The following is a 22,151-nucleotide window of genomic DNA, read 5'->3' as shown; positions in this document are numbered from 1 at the left end:
CAGGGCACAGAAAATAATCAATGTCATCCCCCCCGGGGGGCCAGCAGGAGAGCCCGCCTCTGTTTGCTTGTTTGTTTATTTGCTTATTCAGTTTGGAAAAGAGGCCGTGCAATGCAGTGTTAGAGCCATGGCCTGCCCGCTCCCTCCTGGCTAGGGAAACCCAGGACATGCCGTGTTTTTGGTCAGCTGTGCCGCAGACGGATAGGACCCCTAGCTCCTCTTCCGGGCTGGGGGATGGGCAATGGGCTCTGCAGGGGGTGGGCAGCCCGGCCACGTTTCCAGAACGGGGTGGAGGAGAGCACCTCTGCAGAAGGGAAGGGGAATGCAGGTGTAGACAGGTTAGGGTCCTGCAGGGTCAGAGCATGTGCACCAGGCCTGCCCGAGGAGCTCTCTGGCTAGGGGACTTAGAGGCTCCCCAGGGCTGACTGAGCATGCCCCCGTGCCTGGTCCCTCCCGTGGGTCTCCTGTGCAGGAAGGCTGCCTGTCTGCACCTCAGCTACCGGGTGAGGTACACAGCACCTGCACTTCCTCCGCCCTCCCTGAGACCCACCTGCACAGGACCTGCTGCCGCGCACGCCCCACCTCTGCTTGTCCTTGCTGCTTGGGCTCCCCAGCACCTACTCTTCCCTCGGCGTCTGCTTACTTGACTCCTCCTTGCTAGAACCTTCTCAGCCCCTTCCTCCTTCAATCCCTGTCAGAATAAGCCCAACCTGCTTTGTGCTCCCAGCATCCTTTGCAACTGTACTTGGTTTCTCAGAGAGACAGAGACAGAGAAACAGAGAGAGAGAGAGAGAGAGAGAGAGGAGAGAGAGAGAGAGAGATGAAAGAGATGAATGGAGACAGAGGGAGAGCCAGAGAGATAGAGACAGATACAGAGGTGGAGAACGAGGGAGAAAAAGAGAAAGAGAGGGAGGGTGGGAGAGGGAGAGAAAGAGAGATGGAGGGAACGAGACAGAGGTTTCATTGGTCTCACTGTCAGCTAAACTCCCACGTGGCCGGTCTTCACTGCCCTCTCTCCTCCCCCCTGCTCCTTGGGCCATGTGGCGGCGAGTGCCCCCCAGCACTCAGGTCTGCCAGTCCTCGATAGCCATGACCACTGGACCTCTCCCCTTCTCCATCTCTCCTGGACTTTGGAACCCCAGTTAGTTCTGGAGGAAGCACTCAGGACCCAAGAAAGAAAAGTGACCAACAGCTCACCCCAGTGCACAGCAGGTGTTGGGCGAACGCGAGTTCCTCTCAGCCGGGCTCCAGCACAGGCCAACGTCGCCGGCGTCCTCGGGACGGGTGCCTCCCCTGCCTGCACTCCGGCTTTCCCATTGGAAAACGGATATGGGAACATAATTTGAATTTATAAATCCAATTCCAACTGGGTTATTGATGTGCAAAGAAAAGAATACATAAAAGTGTGGCCAGGTGTACACTCGATTACCTCCCTGATTATTTATTTATCCCTAAGAAGTGCTTACTGGAGGATGACAAACATTTGTTTTACAGATGGAGCCCAGAGGACTGACCCTGCTGAGAGGAATCGGATTATTAGTGCTCTGACGATTGAGTCAACAGAAACTTTTACTTGCAGTTATTAAGAAAAGCGGTGAATTTATATGCATGAGGCCCCGTGGTGCTGGAGGAGCACAGCCTGCCCAGTGCCCGCCCCGTGGAGAGAGAGACGTAGGCACAGACGGAGAGAGAGACGCCATGGAGCTGAGAAAGGGGAAGCGGGCTGCCCCTCGGACCCTGAGATACAGGACCAGGTGCAGGTGTCAACCACCTGCTCACTGCCCCAGAACTCAGCCGCATTCCCAGCCCTTCCCCTCCCCCCTGGCCTGTGGTGGTGTCACATTCCATCACCTGAAGTTTATGGAGGGCCAGCTGTATGCTGAGACAGGGCACCCACACCTGGAGGGAGATGGTGAGAAGGGAGACATAACTCCCTCCCCAACAGGGCATTGCCTGCCCTGCAGGGCAGACACCGTGAAGGCTGTTTGAGTCTCAGGGCAAGAGAGAGAGACGCAACACAGTTGGTCCACCCCAGCACAGCTCTGCGCCCCCTGCTCCACTGAGAGTCGCTCACCACTCCCCTCCCAGCCCCAAATATCCACGTGGGCACTCCTCAGTTCTTGGTCCCTTGCCTCAAGCGGCTCCTCTCTCCTCCGATTCACAGACTTCTCCTGTGTTTCAAGGTTCCTCTCAGACACCGCCCTGCTGCACAGCTAGCTCTCCAGGCCCCCGAGGCCCATCCTTCCCCGGGAACCCACCTTGGCCAGGCTGGTTACTGTGTCGGCTTCTTTATCCTGCTCATCCACACATCTCCCTGTAGTGGGGACTGTTGCCCTCTTCCCCGTGGCCCCTGGGAGTCACTCTTCCTGGGCCCACGAGGGGCTGTGTGTGCAGACTGGCCACCTGGGCTGGCTCTGTCCACGACTGGCCAGCTGAGGCCTGGGGCGGCGTGCAGCAAGTGCCCTGGGTGGGGCAGCCCTTGGAGGTCCCAGGATGAGTGGATAGTGGTTGAGATGCTCATGAACACCATGGGCTCCAGGGTGAGGGCTTTGGGTTTTGCAGGAAGAGTTTCTACTAACACTTGTTTCTGAGCTCAGAGGCCACAGCCCAGGAGTCAGGGCGTTTGAAAGGGGAATGCTTACTGGCCGTGACCCTGAGGAAGCTGTTCTGAGATTTCACCATTCCTGAATCACTTCATTACTCTGCTGGGTGCTTGTGACCAGCCAGTGTCCTGAGGAAGGGGCTCTGGGCAAGGCAGGATAGGGAAAGGGGGCCGCGGTGGCCCCTAGTCCTTCCCATGGGACCCCCCCCCCCCCCGCAGTGGACCCCTCTGTATCCAGAGGCCATGCTGCCTGTATTCATCTCAGCTTTTTGTTTCTACCTTGTAAAATTTGTCATTTGCTTTTAAATGTTGTTTATCGTGTTTTATTTTCAGGGATAAAAATCTTTTATTTTTATGTAGCAAATCAGTAGAATCTGTGTATCTTCCTCTTTACGGCTCCTCCCGTTGATGTTATGCTCGCGTAGGGCCTCCTATCCCGAGGTCAGAGAAACGTTCATCTCCATTTCCTTCCAGGTGAGTGGCTCTGCCCCCTCCCGCCCCCACTCACTGACATATTTATTTGCCAAAGGAGGTGAAGTGGGAATCAGGCTGCCGGCTTCTCTGAGTCGGCAATTACATGGCCCCTTCTTGGCCCCTGTCATTTTCACCACCGCATGTGTCCTGACCCGATCCTGATCCTTACCTCTGAAGATGTCTGCTTCTGGCCTTTCTCTCTACTCCTCATGTTCCTGCAGCTTCGACGGCTTTAACTAGTGTCACTGTCTGTCTGGTGCCTCTCCCTCCCTCTCTCCCAAATTCTCTCCTTCCCCCCACCCCAAATGCAGCAGGAGCAGGGAATAGATTGTACGACTAACACTCCTGTTCCACAAACCAGAATGAGCAAGTGTGAACATTCTGTGGCTTCAGAAACCACTCTTATAAAAACTCGTGCCCGTCCTGGATAAAGTGGAGCTTCCTGTGGTTTCCTTCCCCGTGGCCCGCCCTCCAGAAACCTGCCTAGACTCCGCCATTACTGTGAAGTCCGTGTGTCTTTTACAAATCCATGCTCTATGGTTGTGTTACCTGTGTAGGTAGAGGTGGCGATCATGATGCAGTTGTCAGGCTCTGAAATGTATGGATGGGTCCATCCTCTTTTATTGGCTTTTAAAGTTGTTTTCACTGGTATGCTGAGGTCTGTAATTTATTGCAATGGCTCATCATGTTGTATCGTAGAGCTACATGAAATGCAGTCTTCTGTGTCATGGTTGACTGACATGGAGGCTGTTTTTAATTTTCTGACTTGTATACAGTTCTTCAGTGGACGTCTGCATGGGGCCAGTGGCCAGAGCTCCCTCGGGGGTCTCACCTGCCGAGCACACGTCCTCAAACCAACCCTGTGCGACGTCATCCCGCTGCACTCCAGGCCGGCTGCGGACATGTGCCTTCAGCGACGGCATGGGGGTCCCCGTTACTGCCAGACACCACCCTGCCAGCCAGCCTCTGTGTTGTAGGAATCCTGGGTGTTTTCTATGATCCTGTTTGCTGTGGTTTAGCTGCTCTTTCCCTGGTCACAGTCGTCATTTTAGTGATAAATGAAAGTTTCACCTTCTGCAAAGCCCCCTCTGTGCACTCTCTGTATTCTTGTGATTGGGCACTTAACCCTTTTCTTACTGATTTGTAGATGTTTACATATTCCAGCTACCAATCATCTGCTGGTCTCAGTGAAAACATCTTTCCTTACGTTATTATTTCTGCTACCTCCGTCGTACTCATGAGCCACCTCTTGCATTTTCTGCATGTCTTAGCTGTTTATTTGAGGTTGACTCTGAGGTGGATACATACCTCTCTGGTCCATTCATGTAATGGCTTCAGGGCAGTCCTTCCTGGGCACAAGCTACCTTTTACTTATTTATTTTCTTTTTGTTCAACTTTTCATCTGGGGCCTCCTTTATTTTTCTCTCTCTCTTATCAACTGTCATTCTTTTTTTTTTTTTTTTTTGTATTTTTCTGAAGTTGGAAACGGGGAGGCAGTCAGACTCCCGCATACACCTGACCAGGATCCACCTGCCATGCCCACCAGGGGGCGATGCTCTGCCCATCTTAGGGCGTTGCTCTGTTGCAACCAGAGCCATTCTAGCACCTGAGGCAGAGGCCACAGAGCCATCCTCAGTGTCTGGGCCAACTTTGCTCCAATGGAGCCTTGGCTGCGGGAGGGGAAGAGAGAGACAGAGAGGAAGGAGAGGGGGAAGGGTGGAGAAGCAGATGGGCGCTTCTCCTGTGTGCCCTGGCTGGGAATCGAACCCGGGACTCCTGCACGCCAGGCCGACACTCTACCACTGAGCCAATCGGCCAGGGCCATCAACCATCATTCTTACACGAGTCTCCTTGTGAGCCTATGTGGTGTTCCTCTGGTCAATTTTATCAGGAGGAGCAACTTTGATGTCATAAGGTGCAGATAGCCTCACCTTTGCTACTGCTGACTCAGCCTGCAAAGTGGCTGCTCCAGCAGACACTCCATGGGAAGCCCGTCTGAGTCCGTGCACAGCCCTCCGTGCGCTCTCTCTCTCTGTCAACTTGTTCGTCTGAATGACTGGGCTTTTTGAGAACTGGGTCTCAGCTTGCTGCTCATTTCCGTTTTACCTTTGCTTGCTGTTCATGAACTTGAGCTCTTGACCTCCTTCCTTTCCTCCCTTCTACCTTCTTGAGTTCACGCTGCTCTTTCTCAGCTTCTGAAGCAGAACACGTGGTTCCCTTGTGGTCAGTCTGCCTTGACTTCTCCAGCACTGGAGGCTGACGCGTCGCTCTGTCAGTTGTCCGGCCGGGCCTTGGTCCCCTCATTGTAAAATGAGGACACAGATAAATAAGTTGGTGTGACGGAGTTAGCGCTCGTAACTTTGATCCTCATGAATTAACCTGAAGTTCCCTCTTTCTCATGCTCTGCTTCCTTCTTGGGAATGCTCCTTCTGAGATACTGAGTCACGTGTCCTCAGCCTCTCTTACTGGCCCCGCACATTCAACGTGACCACTCCCAGGCTCACAGCCCCCTCCCCATCAGCAGTGGCTTCTGTTTTATGCCTCCCTCCCTCACCCTTCCTGACCACCCCCCAGCCTAGACCCCCTCACCCCCCACCCCCTGCAGGGACTATCTCACCTCTGTTTCTCACTTCCTTCTTATTCCGTCACTGTGGGTGTCTGCGTTGTTCATTTACCACAGTACGACCCTCTCACTGGGTGACGCTGCTCCTGTGAGACCAAGGCCTCGGCAGCCTAGGTCACCCGTGTCCCGGTGCTCAGCGTGCTCCCTGACGTTTCACAGGCTCTTGAAAAATGTGTGAGAGATGCGTGGCCAGGTGGGGATCATGTGGCCGCGTGCTGGATCGCCTGCCAAGAATAATAATGGTGATGATCATAAGTTTAGATAACTCTAAAAATTGTTATGTTTCTTTATATGGTCGTAAAATACACATGACATAGAGTTTCCCATCGTGGCTGTGTGTAAACATACAGTTCGGTGGCCTCTAGCACAGTCACAACGTCGTGCGGCCATCACCCTCATCCAGTCCTGGAGCGCTCCATCCTCCTGAGCAGAAACGCCGTCCCTGTCAGAGGACAGCTCCCCACCCCCGCCCCCAGTCGGGGTGTCCCTGGTCCTGCTTCCTGTCTCTGTGAAACTGTCTGCTCCAGGGGCCTCGGCTAAGTGGAAGTGTAGAGTGATTGTCCTTTGGAGGCCGGTTGTTGCACTGAGCGTAGTGTCCTCAGGGCTCATCCACGTTTCCTTATGTATCAGAATTTCAACCCTTTTTATGGCCGATAGTATTCCAGGGTGTGGATGCGCCATGTTTTGTGTATTTATTCCTCCGTCTGTGGGCGCGTGAGCTGCGGCTGACTCTTGAGGATTCTGAGTACTCTGCTCAGAAATTTACCTGCCGACACAGCCCCAGGTTCAAGTAAGGCCATCCAAGTCACCACGGCCTCCATTTCCCAGCGAGGGACTAGAGTCCCAGGGATCGAGTGGCCAAAAGCACCAGTGGGCCCCCACCCGAATGTTCACTCCAGGGGCTCAGGGACTTGGTTGGGCTTATCTATCCCACAACCCTGATGCTTCTCAAAGATCTGGGTGCTGACAGACTGCCTGACCTGGCCTCTTTGGGTCCCTTGCTCCAGAACCTTCTACTGAACCACGCCCTTTTCCTGCAGGGGCTGCCTGACTAATGCCCACACAGAGTTCAGGCACTCAGAGGTCCCATGCGTTGGCTGCCTGCCTTCTCCCCGTGCGTGGTTGCTGACAGGATCAGCAAGCCGTGCCTGGCAATGCCCGGGGACTGTGCAGATTTACAGACCCGCTCTCAGATGGAGGCTGGGCGGTGTCCTCCCCCACCCCCCGAGTAACTGCTTATTTAATTAAACTCAGAAAACATGACTGACTCTGGTCAAACTTACAGCTGACATTGAACCACCACCTGGGAGAGGTTAAAGAGAGTGGTGGTTTCTATGGTAACCAACAATGTCACATTTATTAAAAGCCACTGTGAACAGAAATGGGGTTGCTCACCAGTCGGCTGTGAGCCCCATTGGCAGCCTTGGGTGGGAGCCATGGTTTTATCCCAAGACCTCTCTTTTGTTCCGCTTTTTCCTCAACAGTCAAAACAAGGTCATTCTGGCCAGGTGACCCCCCCCCCAACAGGAGGTGCTGTCCCCTCAGAACTTCCCAGTTGGTCTGATCTGGCTTGTGCTGGGGAGTGGAGGGGACTTTCCCTCTGCGGAAAGGCGTCCACCTCCCCCGAACACTAGATGTCTGGGAACCCTGAAACCAGGGCAAGCAAGAAGTTTGCTACAGTGTCGCCCCAAATGCTGTCTGAGGTGGCATCCGCATGTGGCCCCTGGGACCACAGGTATGTGGTTCGAGCTCTCCTCCCTGACTGCATGTTGCTTCCTGGCAGCTGCTTCAGTGGCTCTCAGGTGTTGGGTCCTTCACTTGCTCTGCTCTGGTGTCCTCACCTCAGTCCTCTCCCAGCTCCGGACACTGCCCCCAGCCCATCACCTTGCCCTGAGTCCCAGGCACAACCCCTCGCACCCCTTTCCTGCTCAGGGGAGTGCTGAGATCATTTCTACCCGAGGCCAATGCCTTTCCCATTCCTTCTGCCAATACAGTTCTTCCGACAGGGATTCTAAAGGTTGGTTCTTTCCCAACATTCAGGACGCACATGGAACAGCACCTTCTGACCCTCTCCAGCCAGCCCCGTGGTCCCCATCCTTGCCTCCACTGTGGCTGTTCGGCTGTGAGAGGTGCTGTGTACAAACACATGTGATTTCAAACACTTGTTTTGAAAAAAGAAAAAAAAAAAAAGAATATAAAAACAAATGGCTCAATAATTTTTTTTCACCCTGGCTCCTTATAGAAATACCATTTTGTATCAATGAGGTTTAGTGAATTACATTATTAAAATTAATTTTACCTGCTGCTCTTTCGCTTTCAAATCTGGCTGCTACGAACTAGAGAATCGCACACATGGCTCCCGCTGCGGCTCATTATGTCCGTGCCGCCGGTGCCTCAGTTTCCTCCTCTGCCCAGTGCGGGGAGGGGGGTGGGAAGCTGAGCCGGCCTGTGTGCGCACATGACGTGGGCTTCGGGTGATGTTGATTTCATTTTAATCACCTTGTCCCCCTTCCGCACGTGTGTCACACTTCTCAGTGTCTGGGCTGTTCTCCTGCACGCCTCCCCGTGTCTTGCCTCCTGCCACCGTGTGTCAGCTCACAGCGGGTCCTCTGAGCCTGTCTCGGGGACCCTGCACACCGTAGGGGTGCGGGTGTTGCATATTGAATGAATGAATGAGGCTGAGCTGTCCTCCCTGAGTCCCCTCCGCCCTTCCCCTCACTTCCAACCACACTGTTGGGAAGGAGCCGTGGTCGTGTGGCCTGACTGCACATTTGCTGCTGGGATGAATGCATGGACCATGTGGGGGTCGCTGGGGGAGGGGAGGAATGCAGGATGGGGCTGGTGGTCTCAGGGCCGGTGTACAGGAAGGAAGGAGTGGATGTGGGCGAAAGTGGATGTGGGTGGACAGGGTGTCACCATCCAGGATGGTCTGTCCAGTTTCTATCCACCCCATGCTCCCCCCACTCCCCCATACACACAACAACAGCTCTCAGCCTCTGCTCTTTCTCTGGACTCCAGCACTTACCTGATGAGGCCGATGTGAAGAGTTTAAAGGCAGGAAATGGGTAGGTGGAGCTCAGCTCAGCTTTGTGGGTCGGATGTTGTCCCCTCACCCCGGCATCCTGTGTGTCCAGCACCCGGTCCTCAGTGAGGTGTGTATGGAGTGAACAAATAATCGGTTGGGTTGGTTAAAGTGAAACCACTCAGACATGGGTAGGTAATCCTGTTTTAAAACCCAAATGATAAAGTAATAATGTTTAGCAATTACACCCGAAAGACGCTTTTTAATTAACCTGCGTGAATATTTCTTTCTCGCTGATTGACTGCTCTCCTTATCGCTCCCCGAGGGTAACTGTTAGCACATTGCATCTGCTCTTGTGTGCGGGGGGGCTTTCCTCACAGCCCCTGGCGCAGGGCTGGGGCTGGGTCACTCAGCCTTGGTCCCTGGTTGGGGACGGGGTGGGGCATCAGGACAGGATGTGGGGTCCCGTGTGAGGAGGGCTAAATTAGCTGCGGGGTAAGCCAACGCCTGGGAGACCCCTCTGTGGTCAGGTCACCTGGGGAGTGTGCCCTACGCTTGTCTGGGTGGCTGGTCTAGCTGCTAGTTCCCTCCTCTGCCCCTGCCCGCCCCCCGGTTATTGGTGGGGTTCCCACCTGCCCTCATGGATTGTACCTTAACCGTCTCTAATCCTTAGCACCCTCCCTGAGGGTCGGCTCCTCCTCTTGACTTTAGAGCCCCACCACACAGCAGCAGCAGCTTGGCCCCCAGGCAGGTACCCCAGCTCTGCCTCCCCACCAGCCTGGGCTGACTGGACTGTGTTGAAGCCTCTGCCTCCCCTCCCCTGCCCCATGCTCGTCCAGTCTCAGGGCCTGACATCAGCTGCTCGGCATCAGGACACGGAGAACAGGATGTCCCCCACTGCCCTGGGGCTCAGCCTGTTTGTGACTGCACCTCAAGGGGACCCTGATGCTGGGGGAGGCTGGGAGAAGGTTGCAAGGGACCTCGCTGTACCTTTCTCTGCAGCTTCCTGTCCTGCTAGTTTTAATGTATCTGGTGAATACATTTCTTATTACAATGTGAAAGCGATGGGGAGGAGAGGCAGTGAGGGGCAGTGGAGAGGAGTGGGGCGGGGCAGGAGGAAGTCTGTGCAAGGCAGAGCTGCTGGTACTGCCTATAAAGACCACAGAGTGCCTCGCCCTGAGTTAAGTGCTCAGAAACTTCCAGAAGGAGCAAAGCAGACCTGAGGTAAGGAGTGAAATTGCCAGTCCTGCTTGGAAAGAGCCCTGGTGTGAATGAGCCCCAGGTCCCCTCCCAAACTGCCCCTGTCTCTGTCCTGCCTGGGCCTCAGCCTCGTCGGGTGTGAAGTCCCCTGTCTCTGCCCCGCCCGGGCCTCAGCCTCGCCGGGTGTGAAGTCCCCTGTCTCTGTCCTGCCTGGGACTCAGCCTCGCCGGGTGTGAAGTCCCCTGTCTCTGCCCCGCCCGGGACTCAGCCTCGCCGGGTGTGAAGTCCCCTGTCTCTGTCCTGCCTGGGACTCAGCCTCGCTGGGTGTGAAGTCCCCTGTCTCTGCCCCGCCCAGGACTCAGCCTCGCCGGGTGTGAAGTCCCTTGTCTCTGTCCTGCCTGGGACTCAGCCTCGCCGGGTGTGAAGTCCCTTGTCTCTGCCCCGCCTGGGACTCAGCCTCGCCGGGTGTGAAGTCCCCTGTCTCTGTCCTGCCTGGGACTCAGCCTCGCCGGGTGTGAAGTCCCCTGTCTCTGCCCCGCCCGGGACTCAGCCTCGCCGGGTGTGAAGTCCCCTGTCTCTGTCCTGCCTGGGACTCAGCCTCGCCGGGTGTGAAGTCCCCTGTCTCTGCCTCGCCCGGGCCTCAGCCTCGCCGGGTGTGAAGTCCCTTGTCTCTGCCCCGCCTGGGACTCAGCCTTGCCGGGTGTGAAGTCCCCTGTCTCTGCCCCGCCCGGGACTCAGCCTCACCGGGTGTGAAGTCCCTTGTCTCTGCCCCGCCTGGGACTCAGCCTCGCCGGGTGTGAAGTCCCCTGTCTCTGCCCCGCCCGGAACTCAGCCTCGCCGGGTGTGAAGTCCCTTGTCTCTGTCCTGCCTGGGACTCAGCCTTGCCGGGTGTGAAGTCCCCTGTCTCTGCCTCGCCCGGGCCTCAGCCTCGCCGGGTGTGAAGTCCCTTGTCTCTGCCCCGCCTGAGACTCAGCCTCGCCGGGTGTGAAGTCCCCTGTCTCTGCCTCGCCCGGGCCTCAGCCTCGCCGGGTGTGAAGTCCCTTGTCTCTGCCCCGCCTGGGACTCAGCCTCGCCGGGTGTGAAGTCCCCTGTCTCTGCCCCGCCCGGGCCTCAGCCTCGCCGGGTGTGAAGTCCCTTGTCTCTGCCCCGCCTGGGACTCAGCCTCGCCGGGTGTGAAGTCCCCTGTCTCTGCCTCGCCCGGGCCTCAGCCTCGCCGGGTGTGAAGTCCCCTGTCTCTGTCCTGCCTGGGACTCAGCCTCGCCGGGTGTGAAGTCCCCTGTTTCTGTCCTGCCTGGGACTCAGCCTCGCCGGGTGTGAAGTCCGCTGTCTCTGCCCCGCCTGGGACTCAGCCTCGCCGGGTGTGAAGTCCCCTGTCTCTGCCCCGCCCGGGACTCAGCCTCACCGGGTGTGAAGTCCCTTGTCTTTGCCCCGCCTGGGACTCAGCCTTGCCGGGTGTGAAGTCCCCTGTCTCTGTCCTGCCTGGGACTCAGCCTCGCCGGGTGTGAAGTCCCCTGTTTCTGTCCTGCCCGGGCCTCAGCCTCGCCGGGTGTGAAGTCCCCTGTTTCTGTCCTGCCTGGGCCTCAGCCTCGCCGGGTGTGAAGTCCCCTGTTTCTGTCCTGCCCGGGCCTCAGCCTCGCCGGGTGTGAAGTCCCCTGTCTCTGTCCTGCCTGGGACTCAGCCTCGCCGGGTGTGAAGCCCCCTGTCTCTGCCCCGCCTGGGACTCAGCCTCGCCGGGTGTGAAGTCCCCTGTCTCTGCCCCGCCTGGGACTCAGCCTTGCCGGGTGTCAAGTCCCCTGTCTCTGTCCCGCCCGGGCCTCAGCCTCGCCGGGTGTGAAGTGACCCAACAAAGAAGACAGCTGGCACTTGCTGACTGTTGCTGTCCAAGTTCCTCCAAGCACTCACATGCCTTGGACGTATGTCACTGAGAACCTGTGACTTTGTAGTAGAATAGACGCTGAATCTGGGAATTCCCCTCTGTCTGACCTCCCCTGGCACAGTGAACCACGGGCAGGGGGTGTTGTCACTCACAGACAGGAGGTGGGGCCCAGAGGTGGAGAGCCTGCTCAAGGTCACATAACCACTTAGCGGTGGGCAGCAGGCCTGCAGCCTCCTCCACCCCACAGCTGGCCTGTCCCCTTATCAGCTACCAGCAGATGAGCCCTGTAACCCTGGCTCGGATATCACATCAGGCCAGCGTCTGACCCTGGATTGCAGCCACTTTTCTCTGTAACTCCATCAGAATGTGTTATTACTTCTGAGCTGTGACCCAGAAATACCCTATTTGTGGAGCACAAAGCTTCCCGCCTGCCTGGAATTCACAAAAACATAATCGCTTCCTCCGGGTCCCTGGAGTGTTGGGCTGAGAAGAAGAGGCTGGACTGGGGGGAACCAGGGCACCATGTGCTCAGAGGGGCTCAGGACCTGGAGAGAGGCAGGTCCTGATATGAATAAGCAAAGGCTGGACGGAGCCTTTGGGGAAGAATGGTGTGGGTAGCTGGGGAGCCGCACAGCAGTCTGTGTCTTAGAGCTGAGCCTCTGGGACATCCTGGTCACCGGATCAGCCCCTGCCTTACCTGGCCTGATACACAGCTTCAGAAAAGTGCTAGGGTCAGGGCAGGGATGAGAGGGGCCAGGGCATGCCCCCACCTGTTAAGAGAATTTCTAGGAAACAGGATAAACCTCATGCTGGGCAGGGTGACTCCCCTGCACTGAGGACACACAAAGCCTCGTGATAAACCAGGGTCCTCACTCGTAACCCTCAAACACCAGCCACGTGGTCTTGGGACCTGGACCCCTGACTCCACAGCTCTCAGTTGCCCCAGTCCCTGCCCTGATATCCAGGGATGCATCTCACAGGCCATGTGGCCACAGGGACATGGCCAATTGTAGCCGTGTAGATGTGTGGGAGACCACAAGATCCCCCCCAATGCAAAACAGGTATAATTGATTTTCTATGAATATTAAAGGAAGAAAAAAACATCCATCCAGCCCTCCCCAGCAGCATAGCCCGGGGAGGGGACCCTGGACACTGTGAGGGGTGGGTAAGCATTGCTGGTTCATCCTCACTGCCCAGGTTACCTCTAACTCCTGCCTTCAGTATTACCCATTCAAAGTGAAAACCACACAATGTCTGACCTGCCAGGCACCAGGGAGAATATCAGGGTCAATTTCCTCATTTTATAGATTACTATCTATAAACTGAGTACAAAGACAGGTTTTGACACAGGGAATCTCCTGTGAACAGTGAGAGGCTGAGTTGGGTGCAGGACCCTGCTTCAGACCAGGTGTCCCTCCCCCCCCCAACCTCTCCACCGCCACACACACACTTTCCCAGAAAGTGGCTGTGGAGACAGAGCCCAGGATCAGAATTACACAGACCAGCTCTGAATCCCACTTAATCTCCCAAGTGATCCTGGGTTAATTATGGAACTAAGCAGAGCCTCAGCCTCCTGTTTGCAACGTGGAGATAACAATTACTTTCCTACAAGATTGTTAAGCAGATTAAAATATAAGGTTGAGTTCTAGGTTTGGGCAGGGACTGTTAAGCACATTTCATCCCGTCCTGTTCCTGAACACACGCACAAAGCCTGGTACAGGCGTGCGGGAAGACTCCGGAGAGGGGAGGGCAGCCAGCGCAGTGGACTGACGACAGGAGTTTGAGAAGCACCAAACTGGGGGTGAGTGTCCTGCTTCACTGTTTCGTCCTAATGGTGGCGTGGACTACGGATGTGTATCCCAGGTGTGGAGAGGGGGCCTCAGAAAAAGCCACGATGTCTGACCTGTGGTGGCGCAGTGGATAAAGCGTCAACCTGGAAACGCTGAGGTTGCTGGTTCAAAACCCTGGGCTTTCCTGGTCAAGGCACATATGGGAGTTGATGCTTCCTGCTCCTCCCCCCTTTTTTCTCTCTCTCTTCTCTATAATGAATAAATAAAATCTTTAAAAAAAAAGAAAAGAAAAGAAAAGAAAAAGCCATGGCTCTTTGGACTGAGGAATGAGATGGGAGACCAGAGGGTTAGAGATGGTGGTGGCGGGGGGGGTGTGTGTGTGTGTGCATCGTTTCATTTTTTTCTTTTCCTCCTTTCTCTCTGGCTGCACCCCGGCACTGCCTTGCGAATGCCACAGAAGTGAGCGGGCTGGGCAAGTGCTGTACACACAATGGGAGGGTGAGTCTTCCCTCTGATCACGGGTGGTCCTACGAGCACCCACTCTGTCCTCCTACCATTTAGTCCAGACACAAACACCATTGTGGGAAACAACTGGCAGTTAAGAAAAAGGCAGCCCCAGGTTTCCGCCTGGAGGACTGCAAAGGGGGCCCAAGAGGATCAGGGGGTTACCATAAAGAAAACAGTGGGTGTGCACTCCCAGTTTCACCTCCTGGCTGTTCTTGCAAGTGTCTGACCTTAAAAAGCACACTGTGGACTTTTTGAGAAACAAACTACAGGTCCACTGCTGCCCAAGTCCCCAGATGGGCTGGCTGGTGGCAAACAGACCGGACAGGTCTGACTAGCACTACAAAGGCTTTGACATTGAGCTGATATTGGAACCACAACTCACAGAAGGAACATCAGAACTTTGTTCTGAACCTAACCTGCTCGCTTCTCTGCTAATCAATCAATCAATCAATCAATCAATCAGCATTACCCATAGGATTGTCACAAGGTCTAGAGTCTTCTAACATAATATTCAAAATGTCCACGACACAGTCCAAAATTAATTGAAATAAGAGAAAGCCAAAGTGGGAGGTCAACATCAATCAACAGACCCCGATGCCCAGAAGACACAGAGGTTGGCATTATTAGAAAAATACTTGAAGTAAGGGCAAACATTCTAGAGACAGATGGGAAGAGAGAATTTTCAGGACTAGAAGATACGGAGAACAGCCAGAAGGAATATTTTTAGAACTGAAGAATATGATAACTGAAATAAAAATTTCACAAGTAGAGCCAATAGCAGATTGGAGATGACAGAAGAAAAAGTTAGTAAACTGGAAGATAAGATAATAAAAATTATTTATTCTGACTATCAGAGAGAGACCATAGTGAGAAAATATTGAACAGAGCCTCGTAGCCTGGGGAGATAATGACAGACACTCTAACATACCCATCATCAGAGTCACAGAAAGAGAGAAGGAAAACAGTGGTGCAGGAAAATTCTTGGAAAAACAAACAAACAAACATTGGCTGAAAGCTTCCTAAATTTGGGGGAATAGATAGACGTACAGTTTTAAGCACCTCAAAGATGGTAAAACTCAAAACATTTTTTTTAACCAGACAAATAATCCAATTGCTGAAAACAAGTCAAGAACAGAAACGTGAAGGAAGCCAGAGACAGACCCCAAATAAGAGGGAAGGACGATGCAGATTTCTCATAAACCGGGATGGTTGGAGGAACTGATGTGACACTATTTTTTTAAGCACTGAAAGGAAAGGACCGTTGACCTAGAGTTCTGTTTTCAGCAGAACATATCTTTGAAGGGGAAAGGTGAAAAAAAAAAGTCAGATAAAGAAGTCCTAAGAGAATGTATGGTCTACAGATATGCTGTCATAGAAATGCTCAAGGAAGTTTTCTCAGAAATAAGGGGAATTATACCAGAGGGAAGTTTGGAGCACTGTGAATAAAGTAAAAACTAAAACAATAATAATAATGAGTACCTGGGTAAATAGACTATTCTCCTCCTAAGTTCTTTAAAATTAGTAGAACTACCAACAGCAAAATTGCAATGTCATCTGATGGGATTTTCAATGATTGTGGATAAAATACATATTAATAATGCAACTTCAGTGGATGGGAAGGAACCTGTGTGATACTTAGATTTACAGTGTGTCCGTAAAGTCATGGTGCACTTTTGACCGGTCACAGGAAAGCAACAAAAGACGATTGAAATGTGAAATCTGCACCAAATAAAAGGAAAACCCTCCCAGTTTTTGTAGGATGATGCGGCAGCATGTGCGCATGCGCAGATGATGACATAACACCATGTATACAGCGGAGCAGCCCACGGCCATGCCAGTTGAGATGTGGACGGTACAGAGGAAAGTTCAGTGTGTTCTGTGGCTCGCTAAATTTGAATCCGTGACCAAAGTGCAACGTGAATATTGGCATGTTTATAACAAAGCGCCACCACATAGGAATAACATTACTCGGTGGGATAAGCAGTTGAAGGAAACCAGCAGTTTGGTGGAGAAACCCCATTCTGGTAGGCCATCAGTCAGTGAAGAGTCTGTAGAGGCTATACCTAAGGAGCCCTAAAAAATCTGTGTGTGAGCCCACACTGAACTGCACTGAATAGGTATGAAACTAAGAGAGTTTTCCTTTTATTTGGCGCAAATTTCACATTTCTATCGTCTTTTGTTGCTTTCCTGTGACCGGTGAAAAGTGCACCATGACTTTATGGACACACTGTATATAGTCCACTTGAGATGGCAAAATATTCCTTTTCCATGGAGTACAAATAGTTAAGTAGGTATAATTTCTACAGCAAGTACTAAAAGAAATCTGCAGAAAAGATATAGTCCAGGCTTGGTAGATAAAATGAAATACTAAAAAAGAAATATTAAAATAATTCAATAAAAGGGGGAAATAGGAAAGAAAAACAGAACGGAGTCTAAACTTACCAGTGAAAAAACAGACACTGGGTCACAGCTGTTCCTGGACTGGGGGACCCCACAACCCTTGGTTGACCACAGGCTTGGTTTTAATGTTCTAAGGGTTCCAAGGAAGGGGGCCTTATTAACTGTTCCTTAATGAGTGAGGCTGTAGGTCAGGTTCATCAGAGCCCAGGACATTCACTGACCCACAGGCTAACAGTCAGTGTGTTAGTGTGTGTGGATACCATAACACCATAACAAACAGGGGGCATTGACTTAAAAAAAACCCTGGCCTGATCCTCCTTTCCCAAGGCATCCCTTCTGCTCTTGACCCACCCTCGCTCTTGGTCCAGCAGGAACGGGGACCCAGGGATCCAGGGCACATGCCTTGACCTCGTTGGCTGCAGGGCCCGAGCCGAGCTGGGGAGGCCCCTCAGGGAGAAGTGAGATCCCTCTCTGCCGGCGCCATGTCCCAGCACATCTGGGCACACTTGTTCTTTCTCACACATTCACCCAAACGCCTGTTCTTACTTCTTGAGCACAAGTCTGTCCACACTCCAAAACCTTTATTAGGAGATGTGTAGACTCAGCCTAAGGGATTTATAATTGAAAGTCATGAGCTGTAGCCCTCACCTGCTGTTGCGGGCACCAAGGAGCTGACCCCGGCCGCTCCATCACTCAGGTCTGAGGCGGCTGGTACCAGCCTTTGCGTGTGCCCCACACTCCTGGATGCCCTCCACCAAGCTGCGGCAACTGTGCAGGCTGAACAGCAGAAATTCAGTCAAAATATTATTTCACGCTGATTTGTTCTCTGTATCTCCTGCTTCGTGAGAGTCACCAGGACACACAAGGCCACTTCTTTAGCAGGTTGGGAGGAAGAGTGGCCAGGGTCTGGCACAGCCACCTGGCCCCTTAGCTGGCAGGGCTGATGTCCCCATTCGTGGCCGCACAAGAGCCCTCACCTCTATCCCAGAGCAGGTGGGTGGAGCCTGCGGCAGCGCCATCACACTCACCCGATGTGGAACCCTGGGCTCCCGCAGCCAGAGGTGCAGGTGCCCTCAGAGCCCAGAGCAGAGTCCGCGTGGGTGTGGGGGGTTCCCCAGTCCAGGGACAACTATGGCCCAGAGAAATGCTTTAGTAGACCACTGCCCTACACTTCTCGAGACCTCATGCAGGAGCGGAAATAAAAACCAACCCAGATGTAGGCATAGGATGCCTCATTAGGAAGGGTGATTGTGATAAGGGAAGGGTGCTATCACAGCAGGGGGCACCCTTGGGGTCACACCTGCAGCATCTCAAAGGTCAGACTGAGGAGGGTTTCCTTTTGAGGGGAGGGGCCAAACAAGGTCTAGAAGAGTGAGCTGTGGGGGAGTGGGTGGTGTAATGGGACAGTTGAGGAGGGAACGGCTCTCCTTGGGGCCCACCAGTTCTGTGGAGGGGTCATTGCAGAGGGCCCATCTGCTTGCTTCCATCTAGGGCAGGTTAAAGTTCAGGGTATGGGGGAGAGAGAGGAGCTTATCTCCATCTTGGTCAAGTCAGTTAACAAGCATTTGTTTCAACTGATGGGTGGCAACAAGCAGTTTAACCAGTCAATTATGAGGCACAGAATGGGAATTTGAGTGTCTGTGTCCTGACTTATCCTCTGTATTATTAGCTGTCATAAGGGCAAGAGGATTCTTCACAGGAAGAGGTTTCCAGGAATGCAAAAGGTGGGCAGGTGTTTCTTAACTATCACTGTTTCCCAAAAACACAGGGCTCAGGTAAAATGTAACACTGTGGGAATTTAGGTTTTGATGGTGCTGATGGGGTGATGGAGATGATGGTGAGGATGGTGATGGTGATGATGGTGATGGTGATCTTCTGAGCTCTTGACATGTGTATAATTCATTAAGTCCTGGTACTCATCTTTATGGAAGAGAGACACAGAAAAGTTGACTACTCTTCACAGGGGTCTGCCACTGACTAATTTTGCATAAAACCAGTTTTGCCTCAGGGCAGCCTGGCTCCAGGGTCCACAGTCTGGTCAATGATCGCTACTGTGTGTGAGCCAAAGAAGAGGCTTGTTTAGGATAACTTCAAGGTCAACTGCCCGCTGGACCCCAAGCACACCCTCTATTCTCTTTCCTGTTACAGATCAATGGATATTTGCACAAATGCTACCAGATGGCAGCACCAAAAAATCACCAACTTTGAGCAGTTTGAGCTCATTTTTCTTAATAAGTGCTCATGGATGAATGGAGTGTCTGAATATTTTCTAGGGCTGTTGTAACAACTAACTGCACATACGGTAGCCTAGGGCAATGGACATTTATTCCCTCACAGTCTGGAGGCCAGAAGCCAGACATCAAGGTGATGTAGGACCTAATTAATACTGTTAATTAAGCCCATTTGTCCATCACTCAACAACTCAATTCATTTTTTTTAAAGATTTTATGCATTGACTTTATGGAGGGGGGGCAGGAGTGAGAAGTATGAACTCAGTTGCTTTGCTTTAGTTGTTCAATGGTTGCTTGTCATGTGTGCCCTGACTGTGCAAGCCCAGAGTTTTGAACTGGTGACCTCAGTGTTCCAGATTGACAGTTTATCCACTGTACCACCACAGGTCAGGCAACAACTCAGTGCTAATGGAGAATCCATTAGTGTGCCAGGCACTGCGCACGCTGCATGCACAGGGTGAAGGAGACACCTGTCCTGGCCACATGAAGTATACAGACAAGGAAAATGGATCGAAAGGCACCAGTTGTTGACCTGTGTATCCTGGAGGGATGGTCCCCTCTTGTCCAGAATGGCCGGGACATTTATAAACATTGATGAAATCTTAAGTCATAAACAAAGCAGCAAGCTATTACAAAAAGCAGAAACTGTTCAAGTTACTTTCTCAAACTACAGTGTTGGAAAGCTAAAAATAAGACCTTAAACTAAGGAAAGAAGGAGTGCACATGTTTTCTTAAAGTCGCCATTAGCAGAAAGGAAGGAGGAAAGAAAGAAGGAAGAAGAGAAAGGCAGCAACATTTTCAGTGCAGACGACGTTGACCACCATTTCCCCCAATTCATAGCATTCAGCCGGAATAAGTCTAAGAGGGAAATTCATAACCTGGAATTACTTGGTTAGAAAACGACATTACAAATATAATAATTATATATGTGAGCTTGGAGTGCATAACCAACCACCCCCAAGCTGAGTGACTGAGTAGGCCGTTGCCTTTGGCTCTGCAGGCCAGCTGGGTCGCTCCTCTGGTCTGGGCTGGCTCGCTGGTCTCTGTTGGGCTCTTTCATGTGTCTGTGATCAGCTGGTGGGTGGGCAGTTCATGGAAAATTGCCTTAATTGCATATCTGGTGATCGGCCAGCTGCTGGGAGGGGGTGCATTGGTTCTGCATGTGGCCTTTCTCCTACAGCTGGCTGTGGCTTGGTCACGTGACACACACAGTCTTCCAAGGGCAGCAGGAGAGCAAAGCCCAGCATGGAAGCTGTGTCCAAGTCTCTGCGTGTGTCCTGTTTGCTGTCCACCCAGCAGCCAAAGCGAAGCATGTGGCAGAGCCCAGAGTCAGGCTGGGGAGAGGACCAGCCAAGGGCAGCATTCAGGCCGGGCAGCACCAGAGCTGCTGCTGCTGGTGACCGTCTACTGCAGCTTTTAATTAAAACCTAGGAAACCACGGGAAAAACAATGTTACAGAAACTGGGAAATTGCTTCATAATGAAGAGGAAAGCGGAAGCAGCTGAGGGAGAAAATAGGAAAGGAGCAGAGCTGGTAAATGTTTTTGAGAACTTACTCTTCGTAGCAAAAGCCGTGACCTTGATAAACGTCGGCGAACAGAAACAACAACAAAGGAAGAATGAAGCACAAGTGAACACCACTAGAGTCAAAACAGTCGGTGAGAACGAACACAGGAAAACCTGAGGTTCTGTGAGAACTCTGCCGGCAGGGATGTGCGCAGTGCGGGGTGGGGTACAAGTCAGTGTACAGTTGTGAGCACGTGAAACACCGAGTTTATGCTTGTATTTTTTAAAAAAGATTTTATTTGTTCATTTTAGAGAGGAGAGAAAGAGAGAGAGAGAGAGAGAGAGAGAGAGAGAGAGAAAGGGTGAGGAGCATGAAGCATCAACTCTCATATGTGCCTTGACTGGGCAAGCCAGGGGTTTTGAACTAGTGACCTCAGAGTTCCAGGTTGATGCTTTATCCACTGTGCCATCACAGGTCAGGTCCTATTCTTGTGTTATTATCTATTCACTAATCATTGCATTATTTATGATGATGATGATGATGATGATGATGATGAACGTACTTTGGCCCACCCCTTTATTTATTTTTTTGTTTTGTATTTTTCTGAAGCTGGAAACGGGGAGAGACAGTCAGACAGACTCCCACATGCGCCCGACCGGGATCCACCCGGCACGCCCACCAGGGGGCGACGCTCTGCCCACCAGGGGGCAATGCTCTGCCCCTCTGGGGCATCGCTCTGTTGCAACCAGAGCCACTCTAGCACCTGAGGCAGGCCAAGGAGCCATCCCCAGCGCCCAAGCTATCTTTGCTCCAATGGAGCCTTGGCTGCAGGAGGGGAAGAGAGAGACAGAGAGGAAGGAGGGCGGGGGGTGGAGAAGCAGATGGGTGCTTCTCCTGTGTGCCCTGGCCGGAAAATGAACCCGGGACTTCTGCATGCCAGGCCGACGCTCTACCACTGAGCCAACTGGCCAGGGCCCACCCCTGTATTTTAAAAATTTTAATATCTTTTCAAATGTATTAAATGACAATTGCATTTTAATAAGTGATGTTCTGAGTATGTATGTGCACTTTGCAAATACATACTAAATATATAAACTTGAGGAAATAGTAAAATCCAATGAGCTCAATCACCAGGAAGAAACTACAAGTGGCAGGCAGGTAAAGCTGGGTAGAGGTCAGGGGAGAGGCAGGACAGTGGGGCCCTTGGTCATACAGGGGTAGAAGCAGGGCACACCACAGGACTGGTCAGAATGTATCGCTGGTCTTCGGGGGAAGTCAGGGCTGGGGTCTGGAGGCCCAGCCGGGGTCCAGGCCATGTGAACGCTCCTCAAGACGTGCATTCTCCGCGATGAGTGAGGGAACAGATAATGTAAGCCCTCCTGTGTCCGGGCAGAAAGCTACCACACAAGATGAATTATTCAGCTAGGTCTATAAGCACAAGAGGCAAAGACCAGAGGAAATTAAAATAATAATAATAACAACAGGTACATATTAAAGAAAGACAATTATCTTTTCAAAGCAGTTTTATGAGTTACAATGTTATGTAAAAGTAAAACTCACCCTTGTAAAACATTCAGTTCTACAGATATGGACAATCTGTAATCCTTAATCAAGATAAAGAACGCCTCCGTTCCCTTGCGGAAGTTCTCTTCTGGCCCTTGGGAGTCAAACTCCTCTTTCCACCCCTACACCCTGGCAACCACTGAGCTGTTTCCTGCTCCTGGAGCTTCGCCTTGTCCAGGTTGTTGTGTAAAGAGACTCACATGGTACAGAGCTATTGGGGCCGGCTTCTTCTCACGTAGCCTAGCAGCCTAGTAGCCTAGTGCATGTGAGATCCATGCGCAGTATTGGAATTTGGGGGGCCCCCGCTTGCAGCTGTTGTTGAGCAGGGTCTCGTTGTTGGGAGGGGTCAGGATCTTG

The sequence above is a fragment of the Saccopteryx bilineata genome, chromosome 1 (genome assembly GCF_036850765.1).
Source record: "Saccopteryx bilineata isolate mSacBil1 chromosome 1, mSacBil1_pri_phased_curated, whole genome shotgun sequence".
Taxonomy (NCBI): Eukaryota; Metazoa; Chordata; class Mammalia; order Chiroptera; family Emballonuridae; genus Saccopteryx; species Saccopteryx bilineata.
The sequence above is the reverse complement of the archived record's forward strand: the minus strand, read 5'-3'. Positions refer to the sequence as shown.